Raw genomic sequence first — 12,938 nt, 5'->3', positions numbered from 1 at the left:
TCTTTTGTTCAGCACAGTTTATTGTGGGTCCCTGGCCCACAATCATCTGAGACAGAGAGAGAAAGAAGGGGGAGGGGGAGAGAAGAAAGGAGAGAAAGCCGACCTGGTGTCATTCTTGAGGCAGAGTCCATAAGCTTTTGCACGAGCTCCCTCGTGCTAGTCAGCCTGTCTCCATGTCTCTGATATCTGGACATTAGGCACTGAGCTTCCCTCTAGCATGTAAGTCAGTTCTTTTTGCATGCTGCAAAGGGCTAGCTCTTCCTAAAGACCACAGGTTTCCAGGTTATTTCAAAGGTGGGTCCTTGATTCTCCAACGGCCCTGGGGACAGTTTAAGGCTCAACCAATGGGTGCAATGAAAGAAGCCATTGAGAACTCAGCGGTCTGCCGTTGCTAGGGTGGAGCTTGTTTGGGTTGCTAGGGGCTCTTTCCGACCCAATCAGACCCTCTTGGTTCAGCACCAGGGCCAGCGCTAGGCACCCAAGTCTGGGAAGTGGCGTCTAGTAAGGAGCCTACTAAATCTTGCCTGCTTGAAAGGCTCGTGTTGAAGGATCCCTGCCCCCACCTCCACCTTTATCCAACTCCAGCCAGAGCCAAAAAACCACCAGGGAGAGGTCAATGAAACCCCATCAACACTGTGATTTGACCTCCCGACCACTTCGTATCTCCCCAGCAGGCAGGATTGGGGAGGGATGTGGCTCCTTCTGAGCAGGGTCCAGACCCGGGAAGCATGGCCCCCGAAGACCCCATTCCTGAGATAAGCTGGCACGCCACAGCCTCTGCCCCAGCCGGAAGGGGCAGCAGCTTTCTCCCTGCTTTGCCTGCTGCTCGCACACCCTTCCTGCCACGCTTGGGCTCCTTCCAGCTCTCAGCTGCCGCTTCTATTTTTAAGTGAGACGAACAGAGCTTAATCCACCTCCACAGATGACTGCAGTTGCGTTGACTTTACAGATTACCTCGGGAAGATGGACATCTGTCCCACTCATCACCTCTACTCCCCACGTCCTCCACAAGCCAGTTCTTTCCCCCCTTGCCTTCTTCCCATGGGAGCAGCGGTTGGGGCTCCTTCCTCTTAGGTGGTCTCCCTGCCCCTCCTGGCTTTCCTTTTCTTTCTTTCTTTCTTTCTTTCTTTCTTTCTTTCTTTCTTTCTTTCTTTCTTTCTTTTTTCTTTCTTTCTTTCTTTTCTTTTTCCTTCCTTCCTTCCTTCCTTCCTTCCTTCCTCTCTCTCTCTCTCTCTCTCTCTCTCTCTCTCTCTCTCTCTCTCTCTCTCTCTCTCTTTCTTTTTCCCCACAAAGCAGTTTTTATTTGAGGCAAGGAGAAGTCTGACTCAAAGGATTCCAGTTTTAAGCACTCAAACTTAAGTGTTAGTGGCGCAACTTGGGCTATAAATCTTGTTTCGACTTGGTTGGAAAGGGAACTCGTGTTAAAGTCCTCCAGGTGGGAAGAAGAAAGACCAAGGAAGGCTGAAACACACACCTCGGCTGCTGGTAGTGCCCTCCAGAGTCTGTCAGGTTAACCAACTCTCACTGTCTGGTCTGCAAGGTGCCAGCCAGTGCAGAGCGACACAGGCCACAGGACACTTGCACGGGCAGATGAGGCAGAAAGAACAGGTGTAAGCCTCTCGAGGGGGAGCGGGAATCCTCAGCTTGCAGAAGGGGTAACCCTTGTGTTTGGCACAGCTCACCAAGGCACACACACACCCTCCAGTCCCTGTTGTAGCTGAGTAGAGTGTCATGTCCTTGCTGCTCGGCTCAAAGTCAAGGGCCTTAAAGTTCTCAGCAATGCGTGCTGGTGTCACAGAGTTGGGGATCACTACCAAGTTCCTTTGAGGAACTGGATCAGCACCTGGGCTGCAGTTTTATTGTACTTGGCTGCAATGTCCTTGATCCTGGGATTCTCCAGGAGAGAAAGGTCTTCAGGCTTGGCCCAGGGCCTGTCAGGAGAACCAAGAGGACTGTATGCAGTCACTGCGATGCCTTTGTAATAGCAGTACTTGATCAGCTTCTCCTGGGTTGGGTGACACTCGATCTGGTTAACAGCAGGCTTATACTTTAAGCCAGGTTTGTTCAAGATCCTCTCAATCTGAAGAGGAAGAAGTTGGAGACACCAATTGCTTTTACCAAACCTCCATCCATTAGTTTTTCCATAGCCGTCTGTCCAAGTGTCCACAACATTGGTGTCACTAGGAATCACGTTTCCTGATGCATCCAGTGGGAGATACTCAGACCCAGGCTTGAAGCCAGTGAACAAGGTAGAGATCCAGGTAGTCCAGCTGCGGGTCGCTCAGTGTCTTCTCCTTCCACCACGCTCTTGTGGAACGTGCACCACGGCTTGCTGACGATGAAGAGATCCTGGTGCTTCATCACCTGCTCCTTGAGCTTCTCCTGGAGGGCCACTCCTATCCCCTTCTCCTTCTGGTACACCTGGACGCAGTCAATGTGGCCGATACCCCATGTCAATAGCAACCTTCACAGCCTCGGTCACCTGGCCAGGAGGAGACATCCAGGTGCCAGGTCCAGGGTGGGCATCTTGGCACCTTGTTGAGTTCCAAATGGCTAGCTGCATGTTAGACACTGGACTGACAAATGTCCCCTCTTGGTTTTTCAAGAGAGGGTTTCTTTATGTAGCCCTGGTTGAACTGAAACTCACTCTGTAGACCAGGCTGGCCTTGAACTCAGAGATCTGCCTTCCTCTGCCTCCCAATTGCTGGGATTAATGGCGTGCACCACCATTGCCTGACTCTTAGGGGGGCCTTTAAGGATGTGCAGGCAGGTCTTGCTGGCACAGGCCTGCAATCCAGTTACTTGGAAGGCTGAGGCAGGAGGATCACAAGTTTAAGGCCACCTTGGGCTCCTCAGTGAGACCGTGCTTCAAAATACAAAAGCAAAAGGAAGGCTGGGGAGTTGCCGGAGGGGAGATGGCTCAGTGGTTAAGAGGACTGGCTGCTGCTTCAGAAGACCCGAATCCAACCAAGCCCCGCATCCGTGTGGTGGCTACAACTGTCTGTAACTGCAATGCCAAGGGATCTACCGCCCTCTTCTGATCACTGTCACAGGCACACAAGTGGTACACAAACATACAGGCAGGCAAAATATCCACATTCATAAAATAAAAGAGACAATTACAATATTTTTGAAAGAGAGATGAGAATGTGTATGTGTGGTGTAGCCTTTGGATATGTATGAATCCCTGGGCTCAATCTCAAGCACACACACACACACACACACACACACACACACACACACACACCACATGCATGCACACACGCATACACACACATGCACATGCGTACACACATATACACACACATACACACACATGCATACACACATACATGCATACTCACATGCATACACACATGCACACACACATACACACACATATACACACAACACATGCATACACACATGCATACACACATGCATACACACATACACACATGCATACACACACATGCACACGCACACACATATGCGTACACACATACACCACATACACAACACATGCACACACACACATATATACACACACATGCATGCATGCATACACACACATACACACATGCATACACACATGCACATGCACACACATATGCATACACACATACACCACATACACAACACATGCACACACACACATATATACACACACATGCATACACACATACACAACACATGCATACACACACACACACACACACAGCATCCAGTGGGGAAGGAGGGGGTGAGGAAGGGAGTATAAGAAGGAGATAGAGTAACTTAACAAGCAGAGGGGGCAGCTTCAGCATGCTGCCCCCGGTTGCTCAGGACTACGGGTTAGAAGAAGTCAGACCAACCAAAGGAAGCCAGGCCTATGAGCCACATCCTCGTGTCCTGCCCAGGCACTCGGTGGGCTAGCCATGCCCACAAAATGTTCAGGTGCTTCTGCAGTCACATCCCCTTGGACTAGGAAAAGCAGAGTTGGGCACCCGCTGGCCCCACGTTTCTTTGTGCTCTCCTAAGCAGTGTGTACCTTTAACATGCAGCTGCTTCTCAGAAGCCCGGGGTGTGGATCTAGGGCTTCCTGAGGGCACCGATAGCTAAAAGCGTTCAAGTCCCTACTGTGAAATGACACAGTGTTTCCCAGTCTCTCTGATCATCCTCCTACGTGCTCCTCTTTAGATGGCTGCTTCTATCGTCTGTCATTACGTAAGCACCGTGTGAATGCCATCTACCTCAGACTGCTGGGGAATAATAAATGACAAGAAGAGAAAAAGAACAGGATGTGGGGCCTGTGCATAGCAGACACGCACTCTACCACTGAGCTAGATCCTCAGCCCTGGTTTGGTTTGTTCTTCCTCTCAGACCACATCTCACTAAGTAGCCCTGGCGAGCCTGGAACCCCTTCTGTAGACCAGGTTGGATTTGATCTCACAGAGCTCCACCTCCACCTGACTCCGCTTCTCCACTGCTGAGACTAAAGGTGTGGGCCACCACACCTGGTTGTCGATTTTGACCTGATATTCTGGGTCCGTGGTTGGTTGGTTTTGAGTGTGGACCCTGGGGTGCGGGTTGACCGTGTGGAATTCTGAAAGCACCCTTCGCTTTGCACCAGCAGGATCGCACCCGGTCTGTGTTTCACTTCCCCGAGCATTGCTCATTAATCCTCTGCTGATGGGTACCGACACCTTTCTTCCCATGACTGTGTGCTACGTGTGCGTTACTCTTCTCAGTCCAAAGTTTGTGACTTTGGGTACGTTTCTGAACCTTCTCTGTGCCTTTGTACACCATGTGGAAGAAGTAACTCTTTTCAGCATGAACTAATCTTAGAGCATCGGCAGGAGTTACATAAGGACGTTTGTCTAAATGCTTACAGCAGGGATGGAGATCTGGCTGGTGGTTAGGATGCATGAGGCTCTGGTTACCCTTCCTTGCATCTCTCTCTCTCTCTCTCTCTCTCTCTCTCTCTCTCTCTCTCTCTTCCTCCTCCTCCTCCTCCCTCCCTCCCTCTGTCTCTCTCCCTCTCTCCCTCTCTCTCTCTCTCTCCCCCCCCTCTCCTCTCTCCCTCTCTCCTCTCTCTCCCTCTCTCCCTCTCTCTCCCTCTCTCTCTCTCTCTCTCTCTCTCTCTCTCTCTCTCTCTCTCTCTCTCTCTCTCTCTCTCTCTCTCTCTCTCTCTCTCTCTCTCTCTCTCTCTCTCTCTCTCTCTCTCTCTCTCTCTCTCTCTCTCTCTCTCTCTCTCTCCCTCTCTCTCTCCCTCTCTCTCTCTCTCTCTCTCTCTCTCTCTCTCTCTCTCTCTCTCTCTCTCCTCTCTCTCCCTCTCTGTCCCTCCCTCTCTTCTCTCTCTTGCTCTCCCTTTCTCTCCCCCCTCTCCTCCCCCCACACATCACACCACCACCACCACCACCACCACCACCACCACCACCACCACCACCACCACCACCACCAAAGCTCATGACACCTCTCAGGAAGGTGCCAATGAGTACCTCTGGCAACTGACAATGTCTCTTCCTCTTACCCCAGGCCATGCGGATGGCACTTCAGTCCTATCTATCTGATGATGACCGTGATAATGTAATAAAAAGTGGTCCCACGCACACATCAGAGAGCCATGTGGACCAGAAAATCGTTTGGTTAGGAATGAGTTTAAGTTCTCAGGCTGTCCAGAGCTCAGGCCTGTTGGATTTTGCCGCTAGCCAGTTATCTAAGGAGGACGGGGACAAGCAGGACATTGTCCCAGTGGGAGTTCTGACCTGGCCTGGGAAGCAATACCCTACAGAGTATAATGATGGTGGGTGGAGGCTCATTCAGGAGGCAATTAGGTCTATCCACCAGACATCCATCTCCCCGGAGATAGATGGGGGTACAGTACAGACACCAGGTTAGGGGGTGCCAAGGACATAGGAGGTTCTGTCCTTTTCTCTTGTCACTACTTCTAGCATCCATGAAGGCACTGCCACAGAAGGGGGAGCAGAAAGCCCTCCCCTGGGAGCCTATGGGTCCAGAGGGAAGCAGCATTACAGCTGGGAGCACAGGAGACTGCCATTAAACCAAGTCCAGGCCTTTGAACTGAGCAACACCCAAGCTAAGCTCAAAGGTGACGGGGGACCAAGATCCAGGCAAGAGGATCTACAAAGAGTGTAACCAAAGGGGTGGGTAGGTGTATAAGTCAGGGTTCTCTAGAGGAATAGAACTGATAGAATGATCTATGTATACACAGCTAGTCCCACGATAGTTGTCTTTCAACAGAAAGTCCAAGAATCCAGTAGCTGTTCAATCCACAAGGCCGGAAGTCCCAGTTCAGTAAATGTTGCAATCCCAAAGAAGTAGGTTCTAATGCTGGTGAAGGAATCGACTTGCCAGAGAGAGGCAAGTAAGCAGAGAGCAAGTGGTTTTTCTTCTTCCATGGCCTATACGTGGGCTGCCATGAGAGGGTGTGGCCCGGATTTAGGGCGAGTCAAATGATCCAATCAAGGAAAATCCCTCACAGGAGTGTGCAGCTGTGTGGGCTTTTAGTTAGTTCAAGGAGTAGTCAAGGTGACAACACTCACGTCTCCTTAAGTCATACTTTATTCCCAAATGAAAATGACAACGGAGCCATAGTTACACCTATCATGATCCAGCTATCCCATGTACAACCTCAAACACTATGCATTTTAGAACAGGTGGCGATGTGGACCAAGGGACATCCTTTTAGTATCTCATGACTTAACTATGACGAACACTGATAGTCCCTCCATTGCTGTTACATTACTTGAGAAAGAAATCGAGGAAAGAAACAAACATCTGGACAAACACATTCCTAACAAAACATGACAGAAACACTTCAATCAATTTAATCCTCATTACTTCGGCTGAAAAGGTCATCTGGCCTTGGCTGGGATTTAAAAACACCCACACTGTATTTTCTTACCTTCAGCAAGCACCTGGGCAGGCCTTGGTTCTATCCCCAGAGCAGCCATCTGTATCTTCATTCCTGAAGGGCCTGTGCCCTTTGTCCTCCTGCCTGTATTGGGCTGTTGTGCGTTTCCACTGACTCCAATCAGTGATAACTTGGGGAGATATCCTAAAGCTTCTCCTGCACTCCAGATGTGAAGAATTACATTCTTCTTATCTCCATTCAGAAGAATCAATAGGATTTTTTTTCTTCTAGAAGTCTGGATCCATCCTAACACTGCTATTCCTATCTTAGCCTTAGCACATCAGAAAGCCCAAAGTGGCCTGGGGAAGTCAGAGCTTCCAGTTCAATGAAATGCTTGTTGTATCTCAAGCAGGAGCTCTTTCCACTCTGGAACCAAAACTTAGCAGAAGTCAAGAGCTCTGGAGCAGGAAGCAAGCATTTCCCTGGTGGGCCACTAGGAGCGGTAGTGAGTGTAACCATCCCCCTTTCCTCCCTTGATTAGGTTTTCGAGAGTCAGCTGTCATTCTCCATGATCTGTCCATCTTCTGCACAAGTCGTTTAGGAAAGTTAGTGACAGGTGCAGTGTAAACCACCACCCCTGCATCTTTTAAGTCCTTGATGGTGGCACTAAGTTCTGCAGTCCCTCTAGGGATGCAACACTCTTTTTGGTTCCCATTTTCCTTGAGAAAGGTTAACTCCAAAGGCCTCTGTTTAGCCTCTCTGTAATAGCCCTATTCCACCAGTGAGAACCAGTGTGCGAATTCCTAATTTCTAATTATATCTATTCCAATTATACCTTCTGGAGTCGAGGGAATAATCACAGGATGAGTTCAGGAATGCGCTTGACTTACTATGAGTCGGACTTTAGTCAAAACCCCTGACCTCCATAAACTCCTGCTTTAACCGGAGGGCCACAATGTTTCTTGGAGTCTTGTGGAATTGGAGTCAGGTCAGAAACAGTATCCAGTAGACCTAGAAAGTCTGATTGTTTCCTTTTCCTGCTTTTACAAGTTACCCTTGTAAAAGGCCAGAGGGTCTGAATGACTGGGGAAAGGCTAACGGTAAAACGGTAAAACGTTTGGGTGTTTTGTCAAGGTCCTTCCTCAGAGGAAGCTGGCTGCCCATCATTCAAGGGATTCTGAGTCTGAAAACTGGTTCAAGTCTGGAAATCAATTCATGGGCTGAGATTCCCCTTTGCTGCCATACAATGTAGGCTTTCTTTCATTTGTTTGAGAATTTTTTTCCACTTATGCAGATCAAGCAAAAGTGGTTTCCTTATCTATTTCATGCCTGGAAACACCATGACTGATTAGCCAGTACCAATGGTCCACCCAGGTCATGCTACTATGTCAATCATTTTACCTGGGCAACCCATTCCAGGTCAGGCCCTTACGGACACTGCTTTGCCGGTGCTGTCCATTTTGATACCTGTGATCACCTTGCCTTTGGCAATTTAGTGCAGCTGCTGCCTGGCCTCTGGTACTCTGGAGCGAAAGTAAAAACATCACATCTGATTCACCCAACAGCATCTCTGACCCTAGGGTCTGACACGAGGAAAAGGGCAGCTGCACAGCTCTTCAGAGGTGCCGGTGCCCCTCTCACCATGTTGAGTCTTACAGGATCAGTGAAGGGCGTGTCTCCTGGGCCTGTCCATTGTGAAGGGTTAGGATTTACAAAGAACACTCAATCTAGCATGGTGGTTTCCTGGAGCTTTAAAAATCCCTTCATCAATGTCGTGGAGTATTCAGCAGAGAAGGCTGCTGGGGATATGGGTTGAGCCAATAGAAAGTCTATATTAGCTGGCCAGCGACTGTACTTAAAATTTGGGATCCCAGTGTAGCCTGGAGCCTTTTTTCAGGGTGAGTTTTAACCCAAAAACCAACATTCTGGCTTGACATAACTGCTAACAAGAACAGTTATCCAGAAGCAGAACTACAAAAGCCAAAAGCAAGGTTAGCACATTTAGGGAGTTTTCCAGAAGTGTGGACTTTGATGGACAGGGCCTTTGTTTCAGTTTTGGCATGTGGTCCTATCTACACGCTGAGTTTTGTGGCCTGAACGGTATTTCCATCATGGAGTCAGTCGTGCTAAGGTTTTGGAGCCTACTAAGTCTGAGACTCTGTTACAGTCGACTCTAAGCCGAGGGATGTAAGTCATTTCTAGTTCCTTTTCAGTAGGCTGTCTTTTGACAAAGGCTTCAGGCTTTAAATACCACACTAACTGATCAAGCTTCCTAAACCTGGGCTCTCCACTCAGTGGTCCATATCAACAAACTCAGCCTGACCCAGTTGTATGTTCCTTCCATCACTATCCCAAATGCTTAAAACGCTTTCCCACACATATTCCCCAGATTTCTGCTTGAATCAGCAACTCACTGAGCTCTTTAATGGTGGAGCGCACTTCCTCATTGGGCCACACTTTCTTTCTCCCTCCGCTCCAAGAGCCTGTTTTGCCTTAAGTCTGGTTATAGGTCTAGAGACAACTACCAGAGAGCCGTTGGGGACACCAGTACTATCTCGTCTAGGATCTTCTTCAGGGGCTAGCAGACAATGAGGAATTGATTCCCTCAGGAGGTGGGGGTTGGGGTACATTCTTTGCTAAGGGCGGAAAGGCTACCCACTGAAGAGATTCCTCAGCAGCAGGTATATGAGCTCGCCAGGGGGTGCGGGCAAGCAGGCAAAAAGCAAAAGCCTGTGTTCTTTCCTGCGTCTTTCACGTCATGCCACGAGAAGGCACACCCCAGATTTATGGTGGGTAGTCCGACCTCGAACGACCCAATCCAGAGCAATCCCTCACAGCTGCGTCTGTCAAACTGCTTGGGTTTTCAGGTAATCCCAGATGTAGACGGGTTGGTCACCAAGAACGGCCATCACGGTAAGGGGGAAAGGACGGAGCATCCACGGCCAGTGGACAAGAATGGGGCTCAGCACATTTTCTGTCCACTGAGAGACAGTGTTCAGCTGGGTGTGCGAGAGCACTCCTGTAATCCTGACGCTTGGAATCCGGAGACTGGAAGATCAGGAGTTCAAGGTCATCCTCTGAGACACAACAAATTCAAGGCCAGACTGGGGTGCCTGCAACACAAGACCTATGCCCTCATCAGAAGCGTTCCAGCCTTTGAATGGCATCGCGGCCAATAAGTCAGCCTCCAAGCTAAGCCTGTGTTTTCTTGATGGTGTCAGAGCTAACCGGATGGACCGGTTATGCAGAATCATAAGAACCCTCCAACCCTCCCAGATTAGAACCGCAAATGTTTATTTGTTCTAACCCTGCACGTTGATCAGTTGGACTCTCTTCCACAGCCGGAAGCTCCCTGTCCCTTGTGCTCTGAGACCCACATACTTCCTGGAATATTGTAGAGGCTGGGCCAGGGGTGACATGCATGGCGTCAGTCAGTCCCAGAACCGTAACTAGGGGCGATGAAGAAAAGATAGAAACGTGATGGAGAAGTCTCAGCACCCCAAGAAACTCAAAGCCCCAGCAACCCCGGAATGCTTAGTGGGTATACAGCTGAACAGGGAGGCATGTTTAGGTAAGCTCACTAGGAGCAGGCTCTGCAGGGGAACAGCCCTTAGGCCATAAACATGGGCGTTGGGGGAGAGAGAGGGGTACCCATGAACTCACTTGGACTCAAGGAAAGCTGAGCCTCTCCTGGGGATGGCTCTGCCACTTCCACAGGGCTGAGGCACTGGTCTTTGACAAGGCTATTCGAGCTGACCGGTCACTTAAGACTCCACTGAATCCCTACTGTGCAGAGAGCTCTGGTGAGTGTCTGTCTACTCAGCTACCTCAGTCTGCCAAGTTTACACACAGCTTCCCATCTCACTTACCAGAGCTGCCCCACCAGCCCAAGAGGAGTGCCAGGTCATGTGCCTGAGAGGCAGCAAGCCAGGAACATTAATAACAACCCCAGTCTCCAAGGACTTGACTTGAAAACTTAAAAAACAAAACAAAAAAGCCCCCAAACTTCCCTTTCTGTCCAAGCATCTTGATAGTCTGGTTTGAATTACTTGTGATTCAAAAAGTTTTGCTTACGAAGTTCAAAACAATAGAGAGGAGAAAACTGTCAACTTGAACAGAAAGTATTAGCTTAGGGGGGGAATGGTGCAAATTATAGATTTTTTTTTTTGAGATTTTATGTATTTTTGTTTTATGTGTATTTGTGCACCATGTGCCTGCAGTACTGGAGGAGGCCAGAAGGTGGCGTCAGATTCCCTGGGAATTTGGGCCTAGAACTGGGGATGAATGGCCATGTGGGTGCGGGGAATGGAACTAGGGTGCTGTAGAAGAGCAGCCAGTACTTATTCTTAACCATTGAGCCATCCCTCCAGCCCAAGTTATAGATTATTGTTCTCCGCTTAATCATTCATTAATGCTTTTTTTCTCCCCTCTTCCCTCTCTTTGCCTCCTTTCTTCTTTTTCTTCCTCTTCTTTTTTTTTTTTTTTTTTTTTTTTGAAACACATTTCCCTCTTGGTCTGGCTGGTCCTGAACTCTCAGCAATCCCCCTGCCTCTGCCTCTCTAGCATTGGGATCTGACACCCCAGTCTTTCTTTACTTCCCTGAAGACCAGAGAGACTATATTTATTTATGGTCACCCTGTAATTCTATAGTCTTATTCGAATACCCAATAACAAGATCTTGTATTCCCAGATCCCTGGGAGGCTGAGAGGATCCTGTGTCCAACAGTTCGAGGTCAGCCTGGGCTACATGAGATGCCCTGCCCTCCACCCCCTCCCCCAATTAGGATGGTGGCAATTCCAGCACTTGGGAGGAAGAAGCAAGATTATGAACTCATGGTCACCCTTGGCTCCATGTTAAGTCCACTCCATGGGAGACCTTCTCTTTTTTCTTCTTTGAAGATTCCTTTTACTATTTATTCATGTGTGTTATGCGTGTTTATGTATGTGAGCATGTGTACATGCAGAACCCCGAGAACTATTGTTTCGAGCAGTTCTGAGCTGCCTGCCATGGGTGCAGTCAGCTGAACTCAGGTCCTCCAGGAGAGCGGCAAGTGTTTTTAACCACTGGGCCATTTCTTCAGCCTCCAAGATCAAGTTTCAAAGTGTGTGTGTGGTGTGTGTGTATGTGTGTGTGTATGTGTGTTGTGTGTGTGTGTGTGTGTGTGTATGAGTGTGTGTGTATGTGTGTGTGTGGTGTGTGTGTTGTGTGTGTGTGTGTGTGTGTGTATGAGTGTGTGTGTATGTGTGTGTGTGGTGTGTGTGTTGTGTGTTTGTGTGTGTGTGTGTATGTGTGTGTGTGTTTGTGTGTGTGTGTGTTTGTGTGTGTGTGTGTGTATACACAATTTCAAACCATTTGGAAATACAGATCTTGGGTTCTAGTTACCAGCCACTGGTCACAACCACTTGTCTTAAATGTTCGGTGAGGGTCATCTTACAATTCCTATACCCCTGAGATAAGTTCTCCTTCCTGTTTGATATAAGAGGAAAACAAGGAACTGGGTCAAAGTGATATTGTGATATTGTGTCTCTGTATTGTTAGAGACGAGGGGCGCGTTTTGAGCAGTACTCTTCTGCCCCCTAGGGACAGCAGGGCCACCTGGAGGTTAAGGAAGGGCATCGTCTGCTCTGGCAGTAGAGGCACTGACTGCAACGGCTTGAGATTACAGAGGTCCTTCTGGAGTCCTAGCCCAGGAACTCGGCGTGGTTCAGGCAAGCCAACCTAGAACTAGGTTTTGTTTTGGAACTAGGTTCTGTTCAAGTCCTTGAAATTGAGTCATTATGTACTTTGAACATGTGCATGGGCCCTTGAGGCCTTTGAGCCCTCTCTGCCACCCCCTAAGTACAGCTGTATGCACTCACATATCATGCCTGAACACATATACTACATGCAACACACGCACGCACATGCACACACACACACACACACACACACACACACACACACACACACACCGCAAAACATCTATTATTCAGCTCAAAGCTGGAAATTCCCAGCCATTCACTTGTGTGTTTTTCTGTGTGGCCTCGCCCTTCTGGGGAATGCAGAAGTCGGGCACAGATCTAGGAGCAAAGGAGCTAAGGTGGAGGAGCCGAGGCTGGCTAC

The 12,938-nt window shown here is 49.0% G+C and overlaps 1 pseudogene; it reads right to left on the bottom strand.

The window, feature by feature from the left end:
• Positions 1–1,505: 1,505 nt before the first annotated feature.
• LOC116886583 lies at positions 1,506–4,676 on the bottom strand (annotated as a pseudogene).
• Positions 4,677–12,938: the final 8,262 nt, after the last annotated feature.

This window comes from Rattus rattus, chromosome 17, assembly GCF_011064425.1.
Source record: "Rattus rattus isolate New Zealand chromosome 17, Rrattus_CSIRO_v1, whole genome shotgun sequence".
Lineage (NCBI taxonomy): Eukaryota > Metazoa > Chordata > Mammalia > Rodentia > Muridae > Rattus > Rattus rattus.
This window is presented reverse-complemented; position numbering and strand designations above follow the sequence as displayed.